This window comes from Myotis nattereri (assembly GCF_964212035.1).
Source record: "Myotis nattereri genome assembly, chromosome: 4".
Taxonomy (NCBI): Eukaryota; Metazoa; Chordata; class Mammalia; order Chiroptera; family Vespertilionidae; genus Myotis; species Myotis nattereri.
In genome coordinates this window covers 1,403,810-1,416,398 of record NC_138079.1, presented here as the reverse complement: position 1 = coordinate 1,416,398, position 12,589 = coordinate 1,403,810, and the positions used below count along the sequence as shown (strand labels likewise).

The 12,589-nt window shown below is 55.6% G+C and overlaps 1 protein-coding gene across 1 annotated transcript in view; it reads right to left on the bottom strand.

Annotated features, from left to right (window-relative positions):
* LOC308518094 (melanoma-associated antigen B4-like) overlaps positions 1–12,589 on the bottom strand; it is a gene marked incomplete at both ends in the record, with an annotated part of 362,175 nt that overhangs the window by 226,073 nt on the left and 123,513 nt on the right. The gene's annotated exons all lie outside the window — the stretch shown is intronic.

Here is a 12,589-nt window from a genome sequence, read left to right as displayed (position 1 = left end):
GGGGCCAAGCCGTTCCCCCAAAGCTACCATCTGGAATGGTTCCGGAAGGTGTCGGACAGTTGTTTCCAGGACTGTGGGGCCCTTACACAAACCGGCATTTCTTCCCGCTAATGACTGCCTCACGCGGTGAGCGGGTGGGGCACAAGTATTCGGTTTCCAAAAACTACTCAGCGTTCAAAGGCGCCGTGACTCCTCACACGGTTGTTGGTGGCTCTTCACTAGCTGGTGCTGTATTATTCAGGAGAACAAAGCACCATGTAGTCAGAATGTTCGAGGGCAACGAGAAGGTAAGGGTGGCGGAGGGTCACTCACGAGACAGCGTTAGTCACCGTCGCTGTGAAGTAAGAGGCAAGAGCCTGAACTGGAAGAGGACAGCCTGGCTCCAGTCTCCACACATTTAGGCCCAAGCCATGTGCCAGACAGGGTGTCACAGGTCAGTGGGAAGGACGTCCTGATAAAGCTGCCAGCAAAGACTTACTATGCGTAAAACAGTAAAACGCGTTGGATCCCTCCCTCACACCATACACACGCCCATTCCAGGAAGATGGAAACTCTGAATGTGAAGCGCAGAACTGGTAGGACAACTGTGGACGTGCATTATGCCCCAGCCCTTACGTCATGAAGGTCAGACAAAAACACCAATGGGAAACTTCCGCAGCTCCGATAGCAGGAACAACATTTACAGAGAAGAAAACCAGAACCTTAGACTGGGAAAACGGATGTGTAACACAGAGTCGATAAAGTTGAAGGTCTTACGTAGCGAGGAGACCAAAAGGAAATGGGCGAGCGTCCATGCAAAGGATTCCCGACGAAGGTGTCACATGGCCAGCGAACATGGGAGAGACGCTCAGCCCCCCACGACCAGGTAAATCCGATCGTGAAGTCACGTCCATTCACGAGACTGGGGAAGAGCAGAAAGCCCGAAAGTCGCCGAGAACTATGGGGACCGCCCCCCGGCCATGGGCGTGGGTGGGCACAGCGCGTGGGAAGCGGGTTGGCAGGACCTGGAAGCGTGGAGGTGTGTGTGCCCTGTCGTCCCGCAATGAACACGCATCCTAGAGAATGCCGTGCACACGCGTGCCGGGAGAAAGCTGTCTCTTCTCCACCAGGAAAAGGCCACGCAGAAAAGGAAGGAAAAAGCAGCTGCTCAGGCAAAAAGGGCGAGAGTTACAGAGCCTCTGACTGGTCACTTCAGAGCTCCCCTATTAGAGAGAAACACACATATCGCCAGGACCTGAGACCACGCCACATCTCACCTCCACGTCCTGTCGGAAACGCTGTTCCCTCAGGTAACAGGCAACAAGCGCTAACTATTCAATTTGCATAAATAACATGTTTTGGAAACTAGATTGAATATTTGTGTGTCCCCTCCTCCAACATTTCACATATTAAACCCTAACACCCATGTGAAGGTGGTAGGAGAAAGCCCTCGGGGGTCAGAGGTCACGAGGAGGACCCGGCACACGCACAGGAGGGCCCTCTGCCGCGTCAGGGCACCAGGACAAGCCATCCGGAGCAGGAGGCAGGCCCGCACCAGGTGCCCCGGTGACCTGGGGCTCCCCAGCCTCCGGAGCTGCGAGGTACATGCCTGCCGTGTGACCCTCTAAGCCTGCGGTCCCGGGTTCCAGCAGCCGGAGAGGGTAAGAGCCGGCCCACTGTCCGACGTGGGATGGCTGCCAGCATCGCCAGCCCTGCTCAGGCCGAGGGAGAGGGGCTGCTGGGGCAGAGCCACATGCACATGCGGCCTCGGGTCCTGGAAGGTTCCTGATCCCCTCTCTGACAGGCCTCAGCGCGGCTGCCACGGGGGCCGGCCTTCGGGTCTTCTGGATTCTCTCGTTCTCCAGCCTTAGCCAGGCCAGACGCCTCCTCGGGAGGAGCTGGCGTGTATGCAGGAGCCTGTGGGTCACGTGCCCTCTCACCTGTGTGCTGGTAGCTCGACTCTCTTACACATGGGGCACATTTCTTAAATTTAAAAGTGGGGCTGTGCTGAGAAATTTGGTCAGATACATGCAAAAATAAAATAAAACTAATCACCAACTTCACCATATACAAAAACAAACCCAAAATGGCTAAAGGACTTAAATGTAAGATGGGAAACCATAAAAACCATACAAGACTCCACAGACAGCAGGACTGCAGACATATGTCGTAGCAATATCTTTACAGATACAGATCCTAGGCTAGGGCAATGGAGACTAAGGAGAAAATGAACAAATGGGACTACATCAAAATAAAAAGCTTCTGCACAGCAAAAGGAACCATCCACAAAACAACAAGAAAGCCCACTGCATGGGAGAACATATTTGCCAATGCTATTTCAGATAAGGGTTTAATCTCCAAAATTTACAGAGAACTCATACAACTTAACAAAAGAAAGATAAACAATCCAGTCAAAAAATGGGCAAAGGACCTACACAGACACTTTTCGAAAGAGGACATACAGAAGGCCAAGAGACATATGAAAACATGCTCAAAGTCACTAATCAGCCGAGAGATGCAAATCAAAACAACAATGCGGTACCATCTCACACCTGTCAGAATGGCTATCATCAACAAATCAACAAACGGCAAGTGCTGGAGAGGATGCGGAGAAAAGGGAACCCTCGTGCACTGCTGGTGGGAATGCAGACTGGTGCAGCCACTGTGGAAGACAGTATGGAGCTTCCTCAAAAAACTAAAAATGGAACTCCCATTTGACCCTGTGATCCCACTTCTAGGAATATATCCTAAGAAACCAGAAACACCAATCAGAAAGGATATGTGCACCCCTATGTTCATAGCAGCACAATTCACCATAGCTAAGATCTGGAAACAGCCTAAGTGCCCATCAGTAGATGAGTGGATTGAAAACTGTGGTACATCTACACCAGGGGTCCTCAAACTGTTTAAACGGGGGGCCAGTTCACTGTCCCTCAGACCGTTGGAGGCCGGACTATAGTTTAAAAAAAAACTATGAGCAAATTCCTATGCACATGGCACATATCTTATTTTGAAGTAAAAAAACAAAATGGGAACAAATACAATATTTGTATTTGCATGTGGCCCACGAGCCGTAGTTTGAGGACCCCTGATCTACACAATGGAATACTATGTCGCTATAAAAAAGAAGGGACTTTTATCATTTGCAACAGCATGGATAGAACTGGAGAGCATTATGCTAAGCGAAATAAGCCAGTCAGAGAAAGGTAAATACCACATGATCACACTCATATGTGGGGTATAAGGCTCAACATAATTTGATGAACAAGAATAGACCCAGAGACAACTGGCAGGGGAGGGGGGTTTATAGAGCAACCAAAGCACTTGCATGCATATCAGCATAACCCATGGACACAGACACGGGGGCGGTGGGGGTTGCCCGGGGTGGGAATGGCTGGGGAAGTGGGGGTCAAGCGGGGAAAAGGAGACCTATGTGAAACTTTAGACAATTAAAAACAAAGTGGGGCTGTCTTCAAAGATCTGATGTGGGCCCCAGTGGCGGAGCTTCTCAGCCTGGGATGCTCAGAACATGGTCCCCAGGCGGCAGCTTCTGCATCGCATCGCATCACCAGGGGCCTGTTTGAAAGGCAGATTCCTGCCGCCCCCTCACCTCCTGAACTAGACCTGGAGGCGGGCCCAGCGCTGGAAGTGAGGGTCACTGTGTAAGCCGAGCCCTCACAGGACGACTGGCAACAGAGCTTTCCCCCCCGGCTACAGTGGAACTGGAGGTGGGGTCAGGGGGCGGGGGGCGGGAGGCCTGGAAACCACCCCGATGGTGCCCAGTGTGACCCCGGCTCCAGGTGCTCCCCCCCCAGGCTGCCCGGGAAGGGAGGGGGAAGAGTGTAGGAACAGGATTGCATTTGGCAGCTTGTGATACTGTGGAGTGACGGATGAAACAGCGATGACCTACTGTGCGTCCTGATGAGAGATGACAGTGAGTCAGCTTTGATCCCTGCCCACCGGGAGCTTCGGGCTCCAGTGGGAAAAGCGGATCAATAACCTGACAGCGGCCCCGCGGCAACTCCTGTGACAGTGAGTGAGGCGCCATGGAAGCGGGTGGGCTCCTGCCCCAGCGGGTGGGAGAGTTGAGTCAAGAATGCTCGCTCAGCCCTGGCTGGGTTGGCTCAGTGGATAGAGCGTCAGCCTGTGGACTGAAGGGTCCTGGGTTTGATTCCAGTAAAGGGTACATGCCTGGGTTGCCTGCTCGATCCCCAGTAGGGGGTGTGCAGGAGGCAACTACTAATGATTCTCTCTCATCATTGATGTTTCTAACTCTCTCTCCCTCTCCCTTATTCTCTCTGAAATCAATATATATACACACACATATATGTATATATATTGTATATATCCTATATAATAAAAGGCTAATATGCAAATCTATCAAATGGCAGAATGACTGGTCGCTATGATGTGCATTGGCCACCAGGGGGCAGACACTCAATGCAGGAGCTGCTCCCTGGTGGTCAGTGTGCTCTCATAGGGGGAGCACCGCTCAGCCAGAAGCCAGGCTCATGGCTGGTGAGCGCAGCAGGGGTGGTGGGAGCCTCTGGCTTAGGCCCACTCCCAAAGCCGTCAGTTGGACATCCCCCGAGGGCTCCCGGACTGCAAGAGGGCGCAGACCAGGCTGAGGGACCCCCCGGAATGCACGAATTTTGTGCACCAAGCCTCCAGTGTGTGTGTGTGTGTGTGTGTGTGTGTGTGTGTGTGTGTGTATTAAAAAGAATGCTTGCTCACCGTCAGGGCTGGTCATGGAGCTGGTTATGTCATGGGATCATGTGATCATGGAGCTGATTATGTCAAAGAAGGTCCTCATTTTTTGTTTGAAGTAGTAAGGGATGAAATGTCATGATGTCTCATTTATTTTGAAATAGTTCAGCAAGATAGATGGATAGATGGGTGGATGGATAGATGGATAGATGATAGATAGATAGATAGATGATAGACAGGTAGGCAGACAGACAGAAAGAACAGATATTGAAGCAAACATGGAAGCCAGCTGACAGGGACCAAGTGCCCAGCTGAAGAGACAGCCCTTCTCCCTTCCCTCCTGCCCCAGGACCTGGGACCTGGGAGGAGGCACAGGGGGTTCTGGCCCATTTGTCCCTTTCTCGGTGCAAGCACTCCCTGTCCACCGTCTGTGCTGACCCACCACACTGCGCCAGGCAGCCCTGCCCTCCGAGTGGCTCCTGTGCCCCAGGCGCACATTCTTGAGCTGAAATGCCAGCAAGGAGGGCACCGCCCTCATCAGAAACCTGCGAACCAGCTCAGCCGATCTCTGCGCTCTGCGTTTCGCCGCCCAGGTGTCCCGAGGCGGAATTCAACTGAATAAAGGCGATCGCGCTGCCACTTACATAAAAGAGCCAGCAAACACCCGATTTTCCAACCAGGAGTCGCCCTTCCGGAGGCTCTCGGGAGCACGTGGTCACGGGCAGCTGTGGGGTAGGGTTTAGTCCTCAGAGCTGCAGCAGGAGGCAGGTGGTTTAATCAGACGCCAGGTGCGGCCATGGACGCAGGGGGGGCCAGTGGGAGGGTCGTGCCTAGCCCAGGGCACACGCGATGGTGGGAAACAGTGGGAGAAGCAAAAGAACATCCTGGGGCACGTTGGCTGGTTCCACGCATTATCGGGGAGCCCTGAGCTAGGCAGTGCCGCGGGCCTGGATGGTGGCAGGAAGGCAAGTGGGAGGTGACCTGTGGGCTTCCAGCCGGACAGACTGAGCTGATGCCGGCCCTGCCCCTCCCACACCACACTCAGAGGCCGGTGACAGGCAGTGATGGGGAGACAGCCCTGTGGGCCCGAGAGGCTGGACTGGAGGGTCCGACGGGAGGGCCGAGGTCCGTGGCTACAGCCGGTGCGGGTGAGAGTGCGGAGCGGGAAGGAGAGGAAACCCTTTTTCCAACCCAGGAGGCGTCGGGGCTAAAGGACGGTCCAGGCAGAGGCAGGGCTGTGCCTCGGGCCGGCACTGGAGGTGACGGGAGTGGGACTCCCTGTGTCCGATGTCCCTGCGCACACAGGGCGGACGGACAGGTACCCACTCGGGGACGGCGGTGCGTCCGGGACTGTGAATACGGGGAGGGAGCCACAGGAGAGGCTCAGGGAGGGCCCAGCTCCCGGGAACGTCTGCGGGTTCCGTGGAGCAGGTCCCAGCCATCCCTTCCCACCGGAGAGAGCGTGCGTGTGCCTTCATCCTCAATCTGACGGTGCAGAATAAAGTATTTAAGAAGCGGCTCAAGTAAGTGACTCCTGAGGCGAAGGGTCCAGCTTAACATTGGACAAGAGGACCTTTTAATGTGACTTTCAGCACCTCCACCCCTGGGAAGGCGTCCCCAAAGAACCCCCCGGGAAGCTGGGATTTGAAGGTGCACACTCACCCCCTCTCAGAGGGGCCACTGAGCGTGCACCTGAGACCAATACAAAGGGATGTTGCCGGCGAACTGCAAAGTGGAGAGAGAGAGACAGAGAGAGAGAGAGAGAGGTGGAGAGAGAAGGAGAGAGAGGCGGAGAGAGGGGGAGAGAGGGGTGGGAGAGAGGGAGAGAGAGACCTTCCTACTTTGTCACTAAGGGCTTGAGAGTGAAGGCAAAGGCTGCCCGGGCAGGAGGTGCGGGGCTGCTCTGCAGGGTCCGCGTGCAGTGCCCTCTAGCGGCAGCCCAGCGCCCTTGTCTAAGGCGGAGCTGCTTTTTCCTGCACTGAAGGTAATTTTCTATCTATTCTCCAACACAGTAACAAAGGGTGCCTTGGATCTTGTTTTTATCATTAAGCAATTATGAGCAATTCGGAGTGAGTGGCTTTTTACTCGTATTAATTATTCATCTCCTCGAGTGAAAAAAAAATCACTTTTTTTTACTTTTCTTTTTAAATAGGTCAATTCTGTTAAATTTGTGTTTAAATTTAACTTGTATTTAAATTTTAGGTAAACGATTACCGATATAATACTTTAGAAATTATGTACTTCATGGGAAGTCTTGGGAGATATGTCCATGCCCTCATTTTCAATAATATGTCTGGACCTCAAGGAAAACCAATCATAGGAAATCGTTCTGATGAGGTTTCTATGTTTGTTAGAGTTGAGGCGGCTCTCTTTCTGACATTATTAGTCAACAGCATTGTAGGGTTATTAGCTATAATTTCATTTATTATTAAAAACTCGGCCACACCCTGACTTCTTTCCTTTGAAGCTAGCGGCTTGCTGACCGGTGATTTTTCATTGGGATGCATACTGGACTTAACCGATGAAGATTTATTAAAGCATAGATGCTTAGGACTTACCCCACCCTCCCGGCTCCCTTCACTCGATATTCTCGGTCAAGTCTTAGTAAACGCTTGGCATACACATGGCATATCATGCACACTGTCTCACATCACTGTATGTAAAAATGGTGTGTATCCATTTTTATGAATGAGATGAAACGTGCACTGACTTTGAAAATCGACTAATCATTGTCCTTATCTATATTTTACCTAAAACGTCTTTGAAATGGCTTTATGCCGAAACCGGTTTGGCTCAGTGGATAGAGCGTCGGCTTGCGGACTGAGGGGTCCCGGGTTCGATTCCGGTCAAGGGCATGTACCTGGGTTGCGGGCACATCCCCAGTAGGAGATGTGCAGGAGGCAGCTGATCGATGTTTCTCTCTCATCGATGTTTCTAACTCTCTATCTCTCTCCCTTCCTCTCTGTAAAAAATCAATAAAATATATTTTAAAAAAAAGAAAAAAGAAAAAAGAAATGGCTTTATTCTCTTTATCTCGTAGGCCAGAGAAACAACCACATTTCCTTTTCAGTGGCAACGCTCTTGTGAACGCTCCCCAGGCCTTTCACTTTCAAATGGTCGGGAATGCCTCCACCACAGCTGTTGTCACTGATTGTTTTTAAAGATAAGTGACTCAATTTTCTCTTTCTTTCTTTCTCTTTCTTTCTTTCTTTCATTTCAGAGAGGAAGGGAGAGGGAGAGAGAGGAACATCAATGAGGAAAGCGAATCGTGGATCAGCTGCCTCCCGCACACCCCACACTGGGGATCGAGCCTGCAACCCAGGCCTGTGCCCTCGACCGGAATCGAACCCTGACCACCTGGTTCATAGGTTGACGCTCAGCCACTGAGCCATGCCGGCTGGGTTCTAGTTCTTTATAAATCATTTATTAGAGAAGTTCTTCATTCTCTATTCAAAATGAATACAATGCAATCTTTAGGTTTTAATAGGTTAATTGCCCCCTCCCAGCGGGGGTGGGGCTGAGGCAGGAGGGTGGACAGAGGAGGGGCAGGAGGGAGACGGAGTCAGGCGCTGGGCTGGGTTTCGGGACAGTGATGGGGACTCGGGCAGCACCCACGCCCTCCTCCCGCCGCCACAGCCCACGGAGGGGAAATGCCGGCGCAGCCTCAGTCCCGGGAGACAGCAGCGCTGCCTTGAAGATGCGTGTCACTCGCACAGCCACGCGTGGGGCCGTTTGTACTTATGTACCAATCACCTTCCATTCGTTTATTTTTATCCTTTTCACTATTTTCTCTGAGATTCACAAAGGAGAACTGAGAAACCCGGTCACACTAGGGCAGTGACGGCGAACCTTCTGAGCTCGGCGTGCCAGCGTTTTGAAAAACCCTAACTTAACCCTGGTGCCGTGTCACATAGAGAAATTTTTTTGATATTTGCAACCAAAGTAAAACAAAGACTTCTATTTTTGATATTTATTTTATATACGTAAATGCCATTTAACAAAGAAAAATCAACCAAAAAAATGAGTTCACGTGTCACCTCTGACACGCGTGTCATAGGTTCGCCATCATTGCACTAGGTTTTGACAGGTTCCCTGCCCCTCAGCCAGGCCACAGCCTCACGCACTCCCACCTGCTGCTCCCGTCCCGTGCTCCGTGGGTCACGCTGTCATCCCCTGCTCCGCGCTCCCGCTGTGGCCACGCTCTGCGGTGTCATGGCATCTTGTTCACGACACAGCCTGCACCTGGGCGTGGGTACAGAGGAGGAGGTTCTACTAGTGGGTGCATCAGCCTGGCCCCCCCCCAACCCCCCTCCCCCCCCCCCCCCTGCATCTGCTGGGCCGGGGATCTGGCCGCGGGCTCCCGTAAGACTGAACCGGCCCTTGTTAGGGCCCATCAGCTCTGGGTGAGCGTCTGAACCCACCCTCCCGTTAGCTCCCGACCTCCTGTTGACCGTGGGCGCTCCCCGCGGGCACCCCCAGGCTCCTCACCCCCAGGCGAGTCTTCTCCTCGCACAGGAGGTGCGGGTTCTTCAGTTTTCTAGGCTGGGCAATGGGCTTGCCTGGCCCTGGGCCCTGGGGTGGTGAAGACGGACTGAGATGCTAATGAGATGCTAATGAGATGCTAATGGCCTTCCGCCCAGCAGGCACTGCAGCTCCTATTACTGTCACTGCGGTGTTGTTTGAGCCCCGGAAGCACCTGGCCCCTCACCTGCTGCCACAGAGGCGCCGCAGACACGGAGCCCCAGCCCCAGACTGGACGGGCCTGGACGGGCCTGGACGGGCCTGGACGCAGCCTCCCCGGGGGCATCTCCTTAGGAGTCACTTCTGTTCACGGTCGATGGGGTCGCAGGGCGGCTCCCGCCCTCTCACTGCGGCTCCCCAGGTGGTCCCGCCTCCTGCCGGGCGCGGAGCCTCCGGCCGCAGGGCCGTCCAGGCTGCGTGGGAAGCGGCCCGTCCGGCCAGAGCACATGGGCCAGTGCTGTCCCCGGGAGGTCACGCGGCCGTGGCCCTGGCCGGGCACCAGATGCACGCGGAGCCCAGGCCGTCCTGCCTCTCCCGCGCCCGGAAACACCGTCCCACGGCTCCTCCTCTCTGACTCCTCCCCTCTGACTCCTCCCCTCGGGCTCCTCCCCCCTGACTCCTCCCCTCAACTCCTCCCCTCGGACTCCTCCTCACTGACTCCTCCCCTCTGACTCCTCCCCCCTGACTCCTCCCCTCGGACTCCTCCTCTCTGACTCCTCCCCCTGACTCCTCCCCTCTGACTCCTCCCCCCTGACTCCTCCCCTCGGACTCCTCCTCTCTGACTCCTCCCCCTGACTCCTCCCCTCTGACTCCTCCCCCCTGACTCCTCCCCTTGGACTCCTCCTCTCTGACTCCTCCCCTCGGGCTCCTCCCCTGACTCCTCCCCTCTGACTCCTCCCCCCTGACTCCTCCCCTTGGGCTCCTCCCCTCAGACCCCTCCCCCCTGACTCCTCCCCTTGGACTCCTCCCCTCGAACCCCTCCCCTCTGACTCCTCCCCTGACTCCTCCCCTCGGGCTCCTCCCCTCTGACTCCTCCCCTCTGACTCCTCCCCTCAGACTCCTCCCCTCGGACCCCTCCCCGCGAGGAGCACACCTGCGGGAGTGCATCAAGAGCCCAGCCCTGGCCCCCGCTGGGGGCTCCCCCGGCCTCCCCCGCGACCCGCGCTGCCCGCCCTCGGGTGGGGCACTCCTCCTCCAGGGAGGGCGGCTCCCTCAGCGGGATGCCCAGCAAAGCCCCCTCCTGGGGTGTCATCAACCCCTCCTCCTGCCCCGCCTCACCCCTGCGGCTTTCCTCTCCCCCTCCACTCCTCTCTCCCGAGGCTCCTCCCGCACCTGCAGATCCACACGCGGTGCAGTGCGGGCGGCCCTGGCGCCAGGGGAGGAGGGTCAGCGGCCACGGCCAAGTGGTGTGCGTGCGTGCGTGTGTGTGCATGTGTGCATGCGTGTGTGCATGCGTGTGCGCACGTGCGTGTGTGTGTACGTGTGTGTTTGCAGGGAAGGGGCAGGAGGAGGAGGTGTAGGCAGTGAAGTTGTAAAGATGGGGGGCAATCTTAAAGTCCCTCCCCTTCCCCCAGCTCCAACCCTAGTTTTCTTGGCCCCTTCGGTCTTACCTGACCTTGTGGCCACACAAGGTCGTGGAGAAGGAAGCAGGAGGGACCAGTCCCGAGCGGCTGCGGTCAGCTTTCCCTGGAATTGCCCTGGGGCCACAGAAGCATTGTGACCGCCTCGAGCTCCCAGCGCAGCCACGGGAACGGAAACACACTGTTCCTGCCGCCGGGCCGGGAGCGCACGTGGGAACAGAAGCAACCACCGCTCGGGCTCCGGCCTTCCCGGCGCAGTCAGGGCTGTGCGTTCCCAGCGCCGTCTCCAGGCGCCGAGGCCTCGGTTCCCCCTTAAGGAAACGGCGGTGCGACAGGCCGGTCCTCTAAGGACGGCCGCCAGGACTCACAGTGGGCCGCCTCTTCCCCACAGAACGCCAGTGCTGCGTCTCTTGTCGATGACAGAACCTAGCGTTTACAAGCACCTCCCACGGGCCCGATCCTGTCCTCAGTGTGTCATCCCTTTCGCGCATCCTCCACCCAACCCTGCGAGCCGCCTGCATTTCCCCCTTTTCCTGGCGAGCAAGAAACGCCGCCTGCGGTTGCGATTGCCCTGGGTCGGGCAGACAGCGCAGGGCAGGCTGAGGACTGACTTCGGTCTTTCCCCAGGTGCTTCCCCGACTCACACCCGAGGGTGCTCGTCAGGTCTGTTTACATAGAACCAGCATAGTTTGTTCTTGGGAGTTTCCACGCAGGTGCAAGGGTGCAAAGTTTATTCTTCAAAAGCTCCCCGCCCACCCGCTGCCCCGCCCACTCCCACACGGGCCCTGGAGCTGCAGGGTGTCTGGACCAACCAGTGGGAGGGGCTCAGGGTGGGAGGCCTTACTTTGGAAATTAAGTCAAAAGGCAAGAGGGCCAGGCCCGGCGGCTCCGTGGGCGGGAGCGTCCTCCCATGCACTGGGGGACGGGTTCAATTCTTGGTCAGGACACACACCTAGGTTATGGGTTCGATACCCACTCAGTGTGCACACAGGAGGCAGCTGATCCATGTTCCTCTCTCACATCGATGTCCCTCCCCCCACCCCAATTAAATAAAATAGATAAAAGGCAAGAGGAATAAGAATTGCTCACTTAGAATTCATTAGTCTGTTATCGGTGTAATTCCAGGCTCTTCCACCAGGGGGCAGTCTCACATGAAAATATGAACCGCCTCCTGGCTTGGCTTTCAGAACCCCGCATCCTGTCACATCTGGAGTTAGTGTTACAGCTCAGGGCAGGCCCGGAGGAGATCTCGGCGTCTTTTAAGCCCAAGACGAATACGTCACGCTGTGCCTTGCTGCCTGGTCACTGAGAGCAGCTGTGACGTCTTGCACACCATCTCTTTGGAGGGAGGGTTAACATGGCCAAAGACAGGCGTGTGTACAGGTCCAGGTTTGGAGGCAGAAACCTTGTGCCAAACCCTCTCCCGTGTCCAGCATTGGATAACTTATTCCATTTACATGCCCCCTGGGCTGCGGCGCCCGGATGGCCCCGGGAATGAGGCTGTTTGCTGTGTCGTGAGGAATCGGATGATTGGCTGAGAAAAGGGTTGGAGGTGCTGATGGACAGCGGGTCGTGTTCCAGTGCCCAGCCGGTGCCAACGCAGAGCCCAGCGGGCGCGCGGCTGTGTATCAATCGCATAGCCATCGATCGCGTCACACGATGGTTCCAGAGAAACCATTTCCAGCCAGAACCAAGGCCCTCTTCCCAGCGTGCCCGGGGGGTCTGCTCTGTTATTGCACCCGTTTTAGAGATGGAGAGGCTGAAACACAGGCGAAGAAGCAGGTCAAAGGTCGCACCCTTGC